This window comes from Abramis brama (assembly GCF_963993115.1).
Source record: "Abramis brama genome assembly, chromosome: 8".
Classification (NCBI taxonomy): Eukaryota; Metazoa; Chordata; class Actinopteri; order Cypriniformes; family Leuciscidae; genus Abramis; species Abramis brama.
The window spans coordinates 25,132,216-25,148,993 of NC_139970.1; the positions used below are offsets into that span (position 1 = coordinate 25,132,216).

The 16,778-nt window shown below is 35.1% G+C and overlaps 1 protein-coding gene across 2 annotated transcripts in view; it reads left to right on the plus strand.

The window, feature by feature from the left end:
* dgkg (diacylglycerol kinase, gamma) overlaps positions 1-16,778 on the plus strand; it is a 107,628-nt gene that overhangs the window by 1,569 nt on the left and 89,281 nt on the right. The window lies entirely within an intron of this gene.

Here is a 16,778-nt window from a genome sequence, read left to right on the forward strand (position 1 = left end):
GGAGACACTGTGTTAGTGGGAAACTTTTTAAAATAAATGGAAAGGGAGCTATGCATGTTGTTTTATTTAGAATAAGTGTTGGCACATATATTACAATATAGTGCTGTGGCTTTCAGTACATTAGTGTCTTTCTTCTTCCTATTTCCAAGTAGGTACTTCATGTTATTGTCATTTACTTTATCGTTCTTGCAACAACAACAACAACAATAATAGTAGTAGTAGTAGTAGTAGTAGTAATAATAATAATAATAATAATAATAATAATAATAAATATAACAACAATTTAGCAGGAATATAATTGTTTTTATATCATTTTTTTGATATTTTAATATTTTATTTTTATTATTTTATTTTATTATTTTATGTTCTTCCCACTATTTTTATTTAAATATTAATAATAATAATAATATGAAGAATTGCAGAATATTAATTTTATTAAATATTAGCTGCATAATATAATTACATTTATTTAATATACCAGTAATAATTCTTATATATTAATGCATTAAATAATAATTACTTTATATTAAAAAAATCTGAATTCAGAGATATATAAATATTATTGGAAATATGTGTTATATTTTAAATATAATATTATATAATAATAAAAAAAAATTGCTCTTTCCACTTTGATCATTTGGTTAGTGCTCTGCTGTTGATGTTCAGTTACATTAATAGACATTCTGGCTGGATTTAAGGGCAGTAGGTTTCCAATAGCTGGGAATCAGAGCAGGTCTTGCCTGGCTTTTCCATGTCATTGCATTGCAATTTTGAACCAAACCCTCCTGTTGCCATGACATCCAACCCCTCTGTAAATACTCCCAGGATTCTTTGAGCATGTAGGCCCCAGGAGAGAGAGAGAGAGAGAGAGAGAGAGAGAGAGAGAGAGAGAGAGAGAGAGAGAGAATATTTTTCCCAGTATTATGTATGAGGGTGTTCAGCCTCCAACATTAAATGAAATTTATTTATACATCATTTAAACTTTTTATAAAGAAAAAAGTTTTGTAAAGAAACTGTTTACATAGATTTTCTGACGTGGTGCAACCGAAAAGAACCTTGCATGCCTAAATAATGGTAAATTTGTGTTTTGAGATTGATCGTTAAATGCATGCCCATTTAGCATTGCTTAATTTCAACAGTGCATGTCAAATTCTCTTTCCTTGTACTGTTTCATCAGCCATTACATTATTTTGGACCATTAAGGATACCATGCTAAATCTCAATTCAGTCACACACTTTACTAATGCATAAGTGGCAAATGCAGCTGTAAGTAATTATATTTGCTTTGTGGTTGCTCGCACTTAAAGCGTCGTCAAGCTGTATTTGATGTGAGAAAAGAGAACTCTAAAAGGCATGTCATGTAAATGCATCAGATAGAGTCACAACAATGAAGTAAGCACAATATTCAGTTTTGTGTTGGGAGTTACTGTAAATGCTCCTGTCTGCTCTTTAGGCCTGGACATGCTATGCCGATTCTGCTTCTGTGAAATCAATAGAAAAAAAAAAAATATCTTTACCCAGACAGCAATGCCCAAACAGACCCAGAAGAAGATCCATACCTAAATGCCCTCAGTGCATCTATCAATCAGACAACATTTCAACTTAAGTAGTGTGTGAGATGCTTTTTTTCTTTCTGATTTGTTCCACTGTTCCTTCTGCAGCTCTTCTGTGGCCTTAAATTATAAAAGGGGCTGGGCCGCGGGTTTGTGGGCAGAGCATGTATAAGCATGTATGAGTCCTGCTGTATAAATAGATATTCATAGAACCACTGAAAACATTAAGTTGTTTGAGAAAGTGTTATATCATGCTGATATAAAATGTGTATGAATTTATTAGGTGTACATTTTTAATTCCCACTTTATATTAAGTGGCTTTAAGTACTATTTACTTACATCGAAAAGTAGGTACAATGTACTTATTGTGTTCATGTTGTATTGTAAAACACTTTTGCTGCTATTGAGGTGGGATACGGGTAAGGTTAGGGACAGGTGTGGTGGTATGGGAAGGTTTAAGGCTGGGTTAAAGGGTCAACAGTGTAATTACAAATGTAATTACATAAATTAATTACAGCTGTAATTACATGCAGGTATTTTTTAAATATAAGTACAATGTAAAAACATGTATGTACACAATAGGTCCATTGTATCAAATGATTAATTTCAGTGTTAGTACATAGTAGTATTAAAGCCACTTAATATAAAGTGGGACCAAATAAAATAATGCTGAAATCTAAATAAAGCTGAAATAAAATAAACTATTAGATGAGAACTTTAGAAAATTTGACTTAAAAACTGAGATAAAGTAAGCGTACTAAAATTAGTAAAACTAAAGAATTACTAAATAGACAAAAAAATAAATTGTGTCAAATAGAAATATTTAATTAAATTACTTGAATACTTAAATACTATATAAATAATGCTAAATAATACAGAACTGATCACCAAGTTTTTCCACCATTTTCTTTAGCAGTTCTCTTTGGTTAAATTTGGTGTGACAAATGAATTATTAAAAGTAAAAATGGTGTATTTTCTCAATTAATATGAGGTATTAGAAACTAAATGTATAAGAATTAACATGAAATAGAACATTGCTGTTAAAATATTATAACATGGCATATATGAGGACAATTTAAATATTGTAAATAAAACTTTATGCATTACAAAATAAAAAACGAAATATACTGAGAGTATGAGAAGCATTCCTGTGACAGAAGTTATTATTCCCTGATGGATCTAAATGTTATAGCTGATTATAAAATGGCTGTCAAAAGTGTGTCATTGACAACTATAATTGCTAACAAGCAAAGGTTGAGTAGTTTGCTGCAATACTGTATGTTGTTTCATAAAAACATATTGTAAAAAAGATCATTAGATAAATAGATTTCATGGCTTTTTTCTACTTATTCAGTGTTACACACAACAACAAAAAGACTCAGTGTCGAAACTCTACTTACAGTACACCTACGTTTCTCATGCACACATTGTGAATATTGTAAACTGTTAATATATGTGGCGAAATAAATATAAACTGCTTGAAACTTCTTGAACATACAGCGTATTTTTGTAAGCACAAGTACTATCAGGTTGACAGTCTACAACCACATACTGTATAAATACACTCAAGTTGCAACTTGCTAATTTTTTTTGGCACATCTGGGAGTTTCATGTGAAAGGCCAGCAGTTCCTGTCATTGAAATGGCATTATCAGGTCTCTTCCAGCCTCATCCCTAGGGTTTGATAATGTGACATCTTTAGCTGCCACTCTCATCCACTGTCAGAGCTCTTTCTTCCGGCTGCACGCCAGACCACAGAGATCTGTTGAGTTCTTCTTTGGAGAATATTACAAAAATATTACACCATACCTTATCATACTTAAGACTGTGACAAGCAGCAGGGTGTGGGTTAGTGAAACTGGCTGCACATGGTAGCACTGCTGTTGTCTCTGAATGGACTGCGACTCCTGCGGCCCAGCCATGCTGTTTAATTCTAGAGCGAACTGTGTTTATGGAAGCTGGGATTTTGATGATTCTGTGCCCCTCACTAACCTCTCAATCCCAGCTGTTCAGCCTGCCACTCTGTGCAGATTTTTCATTCATCACAGCCGCTGTCTCATTCTCCTGTGTATAAACTCTCTGTGTGAGCCTGTCCGCTGTCCTGGAGGCGAGTGATTTTACTGCTATGGCTGGACAGCAGTGCACTTGGAAACACAAAGACTTTTAATACTTAAATATATGTATATGTACAATACTGTTTAAAAGTTTAGGGTTAGTAATATATATTTTTAAGAAAATAATACTTTTATTCTGCAAGGATAGGCTACATTAAATTCTGCTATTTCTAATAAATGCGGTTCTTTTGAACTTTCTATTCATCAAAAATCCTGAAAAGAAAAATCACTGTTTCCACAAAAAATATTAAGTAGCAGAACTGTTTTCAACATTGATAACTAATATAATAATAATATGCACCAATCAGCATATTAGAACGATTTCTGAAGGATCATGTGACAACATGTGGTGCCATCCCAAAGAGGCACAAAATCACTTTCACGGACCTTTACCTCGACTGTTCCAAGTTGGTGGAATGACAAGCCTAACTCAACTGAAGACGCATCTTTTTCATCAACACATGACCCATTAACACTTACTATTCTATATATCTATTTAAAAAACAACAACCTTGCTACGTGTAATGTGCTATACTAACTGGGACTGGTCACAGCACTTGCATACTTGTTGCCCTATTGTTGGTTTGATTGCTTCTGTTGCTCTCCTCATTTGTTAGTCGCTCTGGATAAAAGTGTCTGCTAAATGATTAAATGTAAATGTAAACTTATACAATGGTGTCCGCTTTGTAGAATGAAGTTGAACCATAAAGGGAATAACTATTTTCATGTAAAATGGCAAAAACAATGTTAGGGTTTGTTTGGGTTAGTACATAGTACATTTTTCAGTTTATGCTTCAAGCCTTTGGAATACACTCCCATTATCTATTAGAGCTTCTCCGACATAGAGGGCCTGTATGCATTTTTGAAATACGATATGGTTGCAGTCTAAAAGTCGATAAAGTGATGTTGTTAGGTTTTAATCTTTTTATATATGTTTTTTTTTTATTTTATTTTATTTTTTTTATATATGCTCTGTCTCTAATGTCTGTCTCTAATTTTTTTTATGTAACTGTGAAGCACTTTGGTCAACATTCGTGTTGTTAAAAGGTGCTATAGAAATAAAATTGACCTTGACCTTGATAGTAGCAGCTTAATTTAAGTACAATAGAAGTCAAAGGGAGGTCTTCACCATGATACAAAACATATGTGTGTGTGCGTGTGTGTGTGTGAAACAAACGCAGCTGCAGACAGTTATTCTCTGGCGCATTGATTCTGAGTGACTCTTCACTACACGGCAAAACCAATTTGGCTGACTAGCCAGCTAGCAGCGTGGAACTAGCTAGCTAGCACCAGATTTCATTATTTTCCTCTATGAATGAATAAATAAAACAGTTGTTGTTTTCGTAACTAATAGATGTTCTTTAGGCACAGTACCATGGATAAGAACATTTCTTACTGTAAAGGTGTTTCGAAATGGCCTAGTGAAAAAGCATGACGCAGTTAAAGTGTCAAGTCTGGACTGAGAGGCTTGTAGATCTGGATAATTTCACATAATAATGCAGTTGTGCTCCGCTTCGAGTTCCTTACTGTTGCTTGCATTTCTACATAAGCATCTCACTAAAATTCCACTAATGTGAGATGTAAATTTGTCAGTGGAATATGACTTTGTTTATAGACATTGTATTATCCTATATTTTATGTATGGTTTGTTACTGTATATTTATGGCTTAGAGTTGTTTTAGAGACATGTTTGCATAAAAGACACTTAAAACCTAATGAATGGAAACACAAAAGTTGAATGTATAACCAATTATAAATTATACAGAGATGTTTACAGCAACGATTCAGATAGCTTAGGCTGCTGATGAGAAAGACTTTCCTGAAATATGTATTAGCTCACTGTTTAATTTTTGTTAAAACATTTCATGTTCAGTGGGAGGAAGGTCGTGACAGGACTTGAAGAGGGCGGCTGCAAGTGGATTTTTATTGCTAATTACGTTAATAATAATTTCCTTTGGTACTTTACTGAATGGTGCAAATATGATTAATAAGGTTATTGGAAACTCTGTGTCTGGGGCAGAGTGGGAAGGGATGTTATAAACAGGGCAGAAAATAAGAGAAAGTTGCTCATACTGTAGCCCTGTCAAAGCTCAACCGACGATCGCTGAGATTCCAGTTTATCAGTTCGCTGCTTTTTGAACCGTGAAGTTCTTTTCCATAGTGGGCTGTGCCTGTGCAGGAGTCCATCACATCTCTGTCATGCTGAAACTGTTATGTCAGTTGCACCCACATTACAAAGGCACAGTGTAATCATTCGCACCTTCCCCAGACAGTACTACATAGAGAAACTATCTGTGGGCTGCGTAGAAAGAGTTTAATAATGGATCTGAGAAAGGGTCAAATAAAGAGGTACATGTAAAAGAATGGTCACATCAATTCTACATGAAAAGGAGATGAATCATGGACCGAGCAAGTAGTTTGGAGAAAAGTGGGGGAGGAAGAGAGAGAAATAGAGTGAAAGATCTAATATAGATGTGAGGGAATGGTATAAATACTCCAGGGCTGGAGGATAATGGAGTGTCATTTGGAGACAGAGAGGCAAATGGAATAGGGTACATGCATTTCTTCACTGCTAGAGAGAGAGCGGATGGAAAGAGAGAATAATGAGGCTCATACTGTTTAATGGCACTAAGAGGTAAAATATCTCTGGATAAGATCTGTGTTCACTGTACAAGCCTTTTGCTGGACAACACGCTCTGTCCCAGTCTAGACCCTGTTCCTGCTGCAGTCTGATCTAGAGGAATTTGCTTGAGCTTGTAAGTCAGGGGAAAAAACACCTCCAGGGTTCAACAGTAAGGGTTCGGTGTGAGAGAGATTTCAAACATATTGGTGGAACGGTACATTTTACTACATCTTGTGTTCATTGGTCATGTTTATGCCCTGAAAACATAAATATTTTACATTCTGTGATTTATTGTACGTTGTAGTTGGGGTCAGATTTTTTTTTTTAAAGATTAATACTATAATTCAGCAAGGGTGCATTAAATTGATCAAAAGTGACAGTAAAGACATTTATGTTACAAAAGATTTGTATTTCAAATAAATGCTGTTCCTTTGAACTTTCTGTTCATCAAAAAATCCTGAAGAAAAATAATGTAGCATGGTTTCCACAAAAATATGAACACAATGTTTTCAACATGTATAATAAGACATGTATCTTGAGAATCGAATCAGCCAATTAGAATGATTTCTGAAGGATCATGTGACACTGAAGACTGGAGTAACAGCTGCTAAAAAATCATGACGTCATAGCTTTCTGAAATACTGTTGTGGCGAGGGGGATGTGGTTCATCGAGGGGAGAGAGAGAGACAGTAGATGAGTGGTGCGTAAGTAGGTCAAGTGCAAAATGACAAAACACAACGTAAAGTCTAGGCCTGGTCCTCTCTCATCCTTAACTTTCGTCGCTCCTTCTTTTATGAGTCCGAAGCTCCTCCGTGAGAGATACGAGACCAGTGCAGCGTGCAGGAGGCGCTCATCAGTAATCACGCCATAGGCTTCGTGCCGTCCTCCAACGGCCCACGGCCTCGTCCTGCTTGCCACAACTGTACATAGATTTGATTGTGAAAATGATGTGTGATAGACTTGGAAGCATTGTATGAATTACAGTTATTATTGCAAAGTAAAATTTTTGTTGTCTAATCAATATTATAAATTATGAAACAACAATCAATTATGCTGCTAAAATTAAAATGTATCATTTTTGTAGTAGGGCTAGTAACACAAGACTGATTGGGCAAGCAGAAAAATAGTTGAGTTCAGATCAAATTGTTAAGTGGAAATATGTTGAATATGCCACAATATACATAGAAATCATAAAGCGCAGAGTTTAAACTGTAACTAATGCAATAAAAATATAGAACAGGCTTAATTTTGGGGGCAGTTTTCACATTTATTTATACTGGGATAGTTGTTTAGTGTTGACAGGAATATTGGGCTGAGAAAGGGTGAATGGGATCAGGACATGAAACTGGTTTCCCATGAACCACCAGCTCCTGTATGTGTCCCGAGCTCTAAGCACCACAGCTCTGACAAGCTCAGTAATTTATGACGTCTAAAGACAGGAGTCAATCTAGAGACCATTTCATACTGTATATAGATAGTGGAATCTTTTATTTTTCAAACTATTGATTTACACTTAAGAATTTTGTCTGATGTATGAACCTTCATGTCATTAATGATTTGTTTTTTAACATCTCCTTACATCTACAGTAAGTTGTCCACATTTATCATATATGCATGTAGTGTACTGGACCTGGTCCAGTAAGATGGTTTATTGACATAAATGGAAAAAAAATTAAATCAGTTTACTTTTTGAAATGTGGGTGTAGTGCACTTCTCATTTTTTCACGTTTTATGTTTACATGCATCCAATTTAACGGTATATGAGAATGACGTTGCATTATGTTTTGCTTTCTTGTGGACTGGTACAAACACAGATCCCATAATGCACTGATGTACACACACACTCCCTCTGATACACACAGACAAACCCATAACCGCTTTCATTTCATCTCCTTGCTGCAAACTTATGACGTCAGGTTGCCAGGCAACTGTCTGAGCAAACAGAATCCCTCTCTGCACAGAGGGGAGGCCCCATCCTGTTGATCAGCACGTGGCTCGAGCAGCCCATTAACACACAAACACACACACACTTTTGCACAATACAGCCATTAACTTTGTCTCTCGATCCTTCCTTTAATGTACACATTTCCTTACCCGGCCAATTAGTGAATTCTGCCCTTGACAGTAATAACTTATGGATGTATAGCTTACATTGTTAGGAGGAGAAAAATACAATGAGTGATCAGGGAATCCCACACAGGAAGAAATGTTTTTCTAACCGTAATGAGGAATGGAGCAAAGTGAAAGGCAGTTTGCATGGTGGGAGGATAAAAAATATTTTCCTTCTTCTGGTGATACTAGAATGAAATCCTTTACCACAAACCTTTTATCTTAATAGATGACGGTTATGTGTTTATAGTCTCTGTCTTCTCTCGTTTCTTTTTTTATTTTCTCACCTTTTCACCTTGACTCTACCTCACATTTTCCACCTTTTAGCACTCAGCACGGCACGTCTCTTTTCATAAGGATGGAGCAGGTGGATTTGATTCTTACAGCGTTCTAGCAGCAGGAAATTATGGCACCTCGATAAAACAAAATTTTCAGCCTGTCTGTTTGAGACACCAGGGTAACATGATCTCATTCTTTAAACAAGACCCTATGGTGCTTTTGTCTTCTTTAGATAAATAGCAATTTTTTAACCGTGAAATCAACATCTGAAGTATGATTTCAGTGGTCATGAAAATTGGCCCATACTTACTTTTAGGACTGATAATTGCCATAGACCTCGCAATTCTAAATTACAACAATATTTAGCTCATTTTGCTCATATGATATGTATGTCAATTTTTTAAAAAGTATTTTGGAATTTTATACAATTTGGCTTTTGATTTCCAGAATGTTGATGTCTGTTTAAGTCTTAAAATATTTAATTAAAAGTACTCTTTAAAATAATTGTAAAAACTAATAATAATTCAACTAAATAGCTTCAAAAATATAAATAACAAAGAAACACATTATCAACAATAAAACAAAGACAAACAAAGAGTTTTCAAAGTTGAACTTCTTTTAACTTGACACAGCATCACTGGTTGTTGTTTTAGAACATTAAGGGCCCTATCTTGCACCCAGCGCAATTGACTTTGTACAGCGACGCATGTATCATTCCTATTTTGCACCCGCGCACAGCAGACTTTTCCCTCCACAGACGCACGTCGGTTAACTAAGAAATACACTTGCGCTCGCGGAGGCGGTTCAGCGCAAAGAGGAGGCGTGTTCCGGCGCAAACGTTCCCTCATGCTATTTTGCACGTTTAGAAAACAATTCCGCCACTGAGCGAAAAAAAACTAGTTTAAAGTCAGTGGCGCGTTGCGCATGTTATTCATATGCTATTTTAAGGGCACATGCTTGGCCATAATCAACATCTACACAGAAGCAGCAATTTTCATTTTTGCAAATCATACATTATTACGACAGACAGACAGACAGACAGACAGACAGACAGACAGACAGACAGATAGATAGATAGATAGATAGATAGATAGATAGATAGATAGATAGATAGATAGATAGATAGATAGATAGATAGATAGATAGATAGATAGATAGATAGATAGATAGATTATTATAAAAGCATAAATCTAGTTTACACATTTACCCAAATTATCATACGCCTGTTTAACCGAAGCTAATCTGGGTGTGTTTCTCCGTCCCCAACGTCACTTCTCTGTCTTTTACGGCCCTGACGAGAACGTCGGTCTCCTCGGCTGTGAACCGCTGCTGGCGTGCGCCTGGCAAATCCGCCGTTATAATAGGAATCCGCTATAGAACAAGCGCGCCTGCTCTTAAAGGGAATGTGAGATGACGCTCTGATTGGTTTATTTCACGTTACGCCCAAACCACACCTATGAATAATGAAGCTACTTCAGACCAACCCATTTTAGATTTGTGTCGGGCACAAGAGTCAATTATCCCGCCGGTATAATAGCAACAGCGCCCGAGATCCGCCCACAAAGTTAATTGCGTTTTGCGCTTGATACTTGCGTTTCAGATCGTTAAAATAGGGCCCCAAGTCACATTAAACATTCTTCCCAGTAAAATGTCTGGGAATTCCCATTTTAAAATGTCTTTAAAGGTAATGTGGATGATCACTACTGAATGAACATAACAGTGTAGAAAGACGGTTACTATTTTATTGTACTGTATCAATCATTTAATAAACATTTTAAGAGCATTTAAAAATACATTTTTCATGGTAACAATTAAAAATCTCAAGAATCACGATTTGTTGCAGAATTGATTTTTCCCCACCTCTCTCAGTGTAGCAGAAATCAGAGCCTCTTCCCCTGAGCAGGATGTTTTAAATTCACTATGAACTCTCTCAAGCTTTGTGAAATATAATATAAGTTTGGTTATTTTGATCCTCACTAGCAGATTGTGAGTAACCTTTGCTAAACTGTGAATTAAAATGTGAAAAAGGACTTATTTTAAGGGTAGGCAGAAATACAAGCCTGTCACTAGAGCACTTGGACTCAAACCAACCCTTTTTGTTGGCTGCGATGTTCTATGTTGTGCTAATTTGGCACATATTTATAAAGTGGCTCAGTACAGTTATGACAAGTTTTTATATTATTTATCCTAGACCGTGTTATTGATATCATGTTTGGCAAGCTGAAAGGAGAGTTTAATTTTGGGAATCAGATATATTGTGTGTAATCCAGAGTTAATACTTTTGGGTCTTGTCCCATAGGAATAGTTCAGTTCTATTTTTGGTCTCTATGTGAAATGTTCCACAAGGGAAAAGCAAATTCACTTTGAAGTCACAGATGGTAACAGAAATTACGTCCTTGATTATGGACCAGTAAATCATTTTGAAGTAAAATGAATTATGGGGGAAAATGTATTGTCTCATATGACTTCTCGTATTAATGGATATGTAAGTTGTTTATGCTTAAGGTACACAGTCATGTCAGGGTTTTGATGAGTTATTACTGACTTATTTGTCTTTCTATTATTTCCATAATACCAGACAGGCTTGCATGACTGGATTGATCATTTAATTATAGAGATAATCATCGATAATCAAACTTAATTTGAAGCAATGTTTCAATTAGTATCCTGTTTCCTTAGTTCTGAGGATGCGTTTTTATGCAGGAGTGGCATGTAACTTTATGCATTATTATTTTTAAATTCAAGAAACCGAACACATAAAAAAACATAAATGTAGTATTCTTTGTCCGAGACCGGACAGAAGTTAAAACAGCTCAGTAATGCATTTTAGTCTAGGTCTAGGCTAAGCCTGGTCTGTGAAACCGGGGGTCAGGGCTTAAATACATGGGGAGTAATTAGTATGAAACAGAACGGGTGTGATAGAACTAATTAACAGCCAGGGAAACTAACTAACTTAGACACCAAAACTGAACATACACGTTACAATCGTCTGTCTGGCCATGCACTGTTCTCAAGAATGTTCAATAATAGATGTCAATGTGGAGAGTTTAGTTGGGTTGGATGATTCATTTTGAGACTTCAGAATAACAGGCAAGATTTCACACAGTGATAATCTCTGCTTTTCTGTGTGTTTCAATACAGTTATATCAGCACCTATGCCAAAATCTTTATCTTTATTTATCTACAACTGATTGCCATATTTTCGTTCTCAATAATCCACTTATTGTTTATCAGTTTTTGCTTCCTTTGTTTGTGCTTTTACAATGTTTTCCACAGAACTGAATTTGAATTAATCTCAAATTAAAGAATCCCATTCCAGTCATTTGAAATCAAGAAAGTTTTGTTTTTTATTAATTTTAATGGTAAATAATACAATTATTTCATTTATTAATTTATAATCACACAGCAAATCAGCCTCGATTGTCTCTTTTGACAGTGTCATAAGTGTTTCCCTTTTTTGAATGACAGTGCTGTTAAAATCATCCAGTTAAGATAGCAAAATAAACTAAAAGAAATGTAAAAACACTTCCAATATATTTTGCTGTTGATGTCAAAGACTTTTCAAGGCAGATTCCGATGTATTACAAGCAAACTGTCCCATTTTTTTCTTCTTTGTTTAAGCAAATGTATTTGTTTATTTCCTCTATACCAGGCAAACTAGCCTTAAACATAAAATATCTGTAGCCATTTGAAATGAGAGGGAACCACTGCATTTTAATCACGATCCAAACAAAGATGCTACACACATGTAGCATGAGCAGTTGTTTTTGATTTGAATTAGATTGTTTAATTTCAAGATTTAAAGCAAAAACAGAATGGTCTGACTTTATATTTGTGAAATTATGCTACATAAGACACTTGCACAAAACAAAAACAGCAGATGGACTAAATGAAAATGCAAATTCACTCTGTGACAGTAGGTGGCGCTTATGGAACAGCAGAGGTTTCTTTTGGTACCGCTGTACACAAAGCAGCACTGCGCTTATAAACACTACTTTATACGGAGGTAAGAGGAAAAGAATATGGCATTGAAACTTTTCTGAAGACAGTCAGTTCCCAACCCCCACCCCCAATTTAAATATTTCTTCCTATATTTCGAGAATCGCGAACAGTGAGCTTGCTGTGCCTGGTACAGTATTTGCTCAGCAGGTGCATCTGTGTTCACTTTTTTGTGTCCGTCTTCTGTGTGTCCTGTCTCTGGCCTGTGTTAACGTCCTGTTAATATTTCCACACAAATTACATTTTGGGAAATGGTTGCAATGCAGTTTGCATGCAAGTCCGCAATAGAGATCGGCCAAAATAAAACTTAAAAACCGGTCAACTGACCATAAATCAGAACCAGAAGATTTTTTCTCCAAACACTTGATCCGCAAGCGGCCGGTTCCCATTTATGGTCGGTCAACCGGTGCTTCTCTATTGCAAACTCTATAACGGTATTGTGGTACAGATTCTTCAGGGTGCATGACATCTTGAAACACCTAATATTAATTCATTTTATTGTTTGACCATTGATATATATTTTTTTTTACCTTGGCTTTATATTACTTTTTTTTACACTTTGTGTAGACTATTTTATTCTTCTTGTCTTCGTCCTCCCTCGTGCTTAAACTCTTTTCTCTGTTCAACAAACATCACACATCGCTCTGTGCTTTTTAAACCAGTGGGAATGAACTTACTCCCTGGCATGCTGTAACTCATGGCAGCCCTATCAACTCCATTGATTTTTGTCTTTTTACTCTGTCTCTTCCTCTTCTCATCATGGCAGTTTCTCATGCGTCGGCTCCTCTCACAGATTTTATGTCTGTTTCTTCCCTCCCTGTGAATGTGCTGGTAAAGTGCTGTTGATTTCTCGTTCTGCTTAAACTCTTCAGGAGTGTCAGAACAGGGAGAGAGACAAAGCTAGAGAGAAATAGAGACAGAACGAGATTATTCAGCAGACAGAGAGCGAGGGACATTGATTGGTGTGGCATGCTGAGCACGGAAGCAGGCCAAGCCCATGTGAGTCATTTGCTGAGTGGCCCTTTGAACTCAGAGCTATATGGAGGAGCAATGCTATGTTGTTTTAACTGGGTGTACTGGAGCGCAGACAATGTCCAACTGAAGGCAAAGACAGCACACTGCATGAGTTCTACACCTTGTCAAAAACAAAAGGAGATACATCATTATTTTCAAGTAAAATTGTATTGCTCAGAGGTTGCTTTCTCTTGTCCCAGGAGGCTTACTGTTGTCTAAATCTTGTCTTATATGTTTGTTGTAAAATCTCTTGAATGGAAAAAAGTGAGAGAATTATTGCAGATGCTATCTTTCAGATTTCGTCTGAAACTGAAAGCAGGGGTCTTCAAGATTTGACTAGCTCAAATTTAGCTAAAAGTTTAAAATGTATTGAGTAAACTTAAAATATGATGTGTATTTCAGTAAATGAATATTATATATATATATATATATATATATGAAGAGTTCAGATGCAAAAACCTCTAAGTGCCATCTGAAATTTTTTTTTATCAAGCTTGTATATTTAAGTTCAGTAATTTCACTTAAATGGCAATGAAAATTACCTATTAATTGCCATTTAAGTGAAATGACTGAACTTAAATAAACGAGCTTGATAAAAATGATCATTCTAGAAGAAAATTTCAGAGGTTTTTGCATCTGAACTCTTCATATATATATAAATATATATATATATATATATATATATATATATATATATATATATATATATATATATATATATATATATATATATAAATATATATATATATATATATATATATATATATATATATATATATATATATATATATATATTAGTGCTGGGCAACGATTAATCGTGATTAATCACATCCAAAATATAAGTTTGTGTTCACAAAATATATGTGTGTGTGCTGTGTATAATTATTTTGTATATATAAATACACATACATGCATGTATATATTTAAGAAAAATTTGTTATTTTATATATAAAATATTTATATGTATATATAATATAAATTATGTACAAATATATATATATATATATATATATATATATATATATAATACAGAACACAGTTCCGGTCCGTTCCGGCCCACTTTAACCCCTGTATACATTATATTTATACCTGAGAATGCTTTGACGCGTGATGATGCCTAAGGGAACGTCTGCCAATTCCACCAACTGCGTTAAACGTAGACTATCATTTGTATTATTTAAAATTACTTTTAACATTTAAAAACAGACGTTTTCAAACTCCAAAGCTTGTAGAAGGTTCCTATTGGCAATACTGACTTATAGGCTACAGCTTTCCTGGTAGCCTTGAGTAAATTAACTTGTCTCAGAAAATGATTCATAAAACATATAAATATCAGTTGAGCCTATGTTTACTTTCTTCACTGACACAGACGAAAATGAAAAGACTATCAGTCAAAGTTCAGCTTTAGGAGGGGAAGAAATAGGGCAGGATAAGGAGACTGAGAGAAAAAGAAAGATGAAGATGAGGAGAGAGCAGGTACTGACAATCTAATGACAAGGTTTTAAATTGATAAATTTCTTAGAATTTTTTTTAGCCTTCGAAAGCCCTAAAGTGCACATATGTAGGTCAGAGAAATCCAAATTTTCTAGGGGAAGCATGCCCCCGAACCCCCCTAACTACCTCACATTTGAGTCCGTTTTGGACTTCCCATTTTTATGTTTAAATTTACATTGTGAAAAACAAGGTTGTGTTCCATATTGTGGTGTGATACTTGGTGCCACAGTGACACTCTTGTCCCAAAAAGTATTGCTATACCACAATACTCAATATGTAGTCCCACGGTGAGTCATTTTCCCCTGTTGCACCTACACAAAATTGGAGGGTTCCCCCACTTGCCAAATCCAACGTTAACCACTGTATATATATATTTATATATATATATATATATATACAGTATATACATGCAAATATTTATCAAAAATATTCATGCATATGTGTGTATTTATATATACACAGTACATACACGTATATTATGTAAACACTAAACACTTTTATTTTGGGTGATATAAATATTTTTATTTTTATAATCGTTGCCCAGCACTAATATATATATATATATATATATATATATATATATATATATAGGGCTGTAAATAGCCTATATATAGGGCTGGCGATTTAACATGTTCATTTAAAATGTATGCGTTAAAATAAATTTTAAACGCATTTAATTGAACGCATTTAACACACCCGCCTTGCACCTGAACTAAGTAGGTCATTGTATATATATAAACTAATATAGCTTCAAAACATAAAAATAGTAGCCTAAAAAGCATTTTGAGATGCAGGTAGGCCTACATTTAACCACTTACACAGAGACGCACACAGCCGCATGCGCGAGGGCTCTTTACAAAGCGCACATCAGCATTTGAAATTGAAAGCAACCTTATGTCATTGAGTTTCTTATTTTTAAAATATAAGCCCACAGCATTCCAAACGGCATAAATGATGCCTTGCACTGTTAGTATCTAGTGATGAGAGCTGAGAGCTGAGGAAGTGTGGATGAGACCAAAGAGGATAGGCAGGAGGGTGAGCGTAAGGAAAAACGCCAAAAGATGACCCGTGGAGGAGTGCGTGTTGTGTCCTGAGCCAGGTTGAGGTTAAGAGTAAGGAGGAAGTGATCTGAGGTGTGCATTTATTTTACATGCTTTTATTTTACATTTACACACCCTTGTGTCGATTCAAACCTGTATGACTTTCTTTTGTGGAACATGAAAGAATATATTTTGAACTGAAGAATGTTGATGTATAATAATATATCTAAATACCAGTTCAGATGCAGCTTCTGAAATAGCCTAAAAGTTTGTGTAATAAATTCTATGTTGAATTAAATAAAATATTGAAAAAAATGTCAGCGTTGTGAAAACCATATAGGCTATATATTAATATATTTACATGTGATATGATATTAAATATATGGTATTATTGGCCAGAATGAAAATGATGAAGTGGATGAAGACCGCTCTAGAGGAGACACATGTGAGATTTCTGGAGAAGCAGGACTTAAGCAAAAGTCTTCATGTTCTCTCCATTTACTCTCTTGGAGGAACAATTGAGATATTACAGGCACACAGGCTCTGTTGTCATT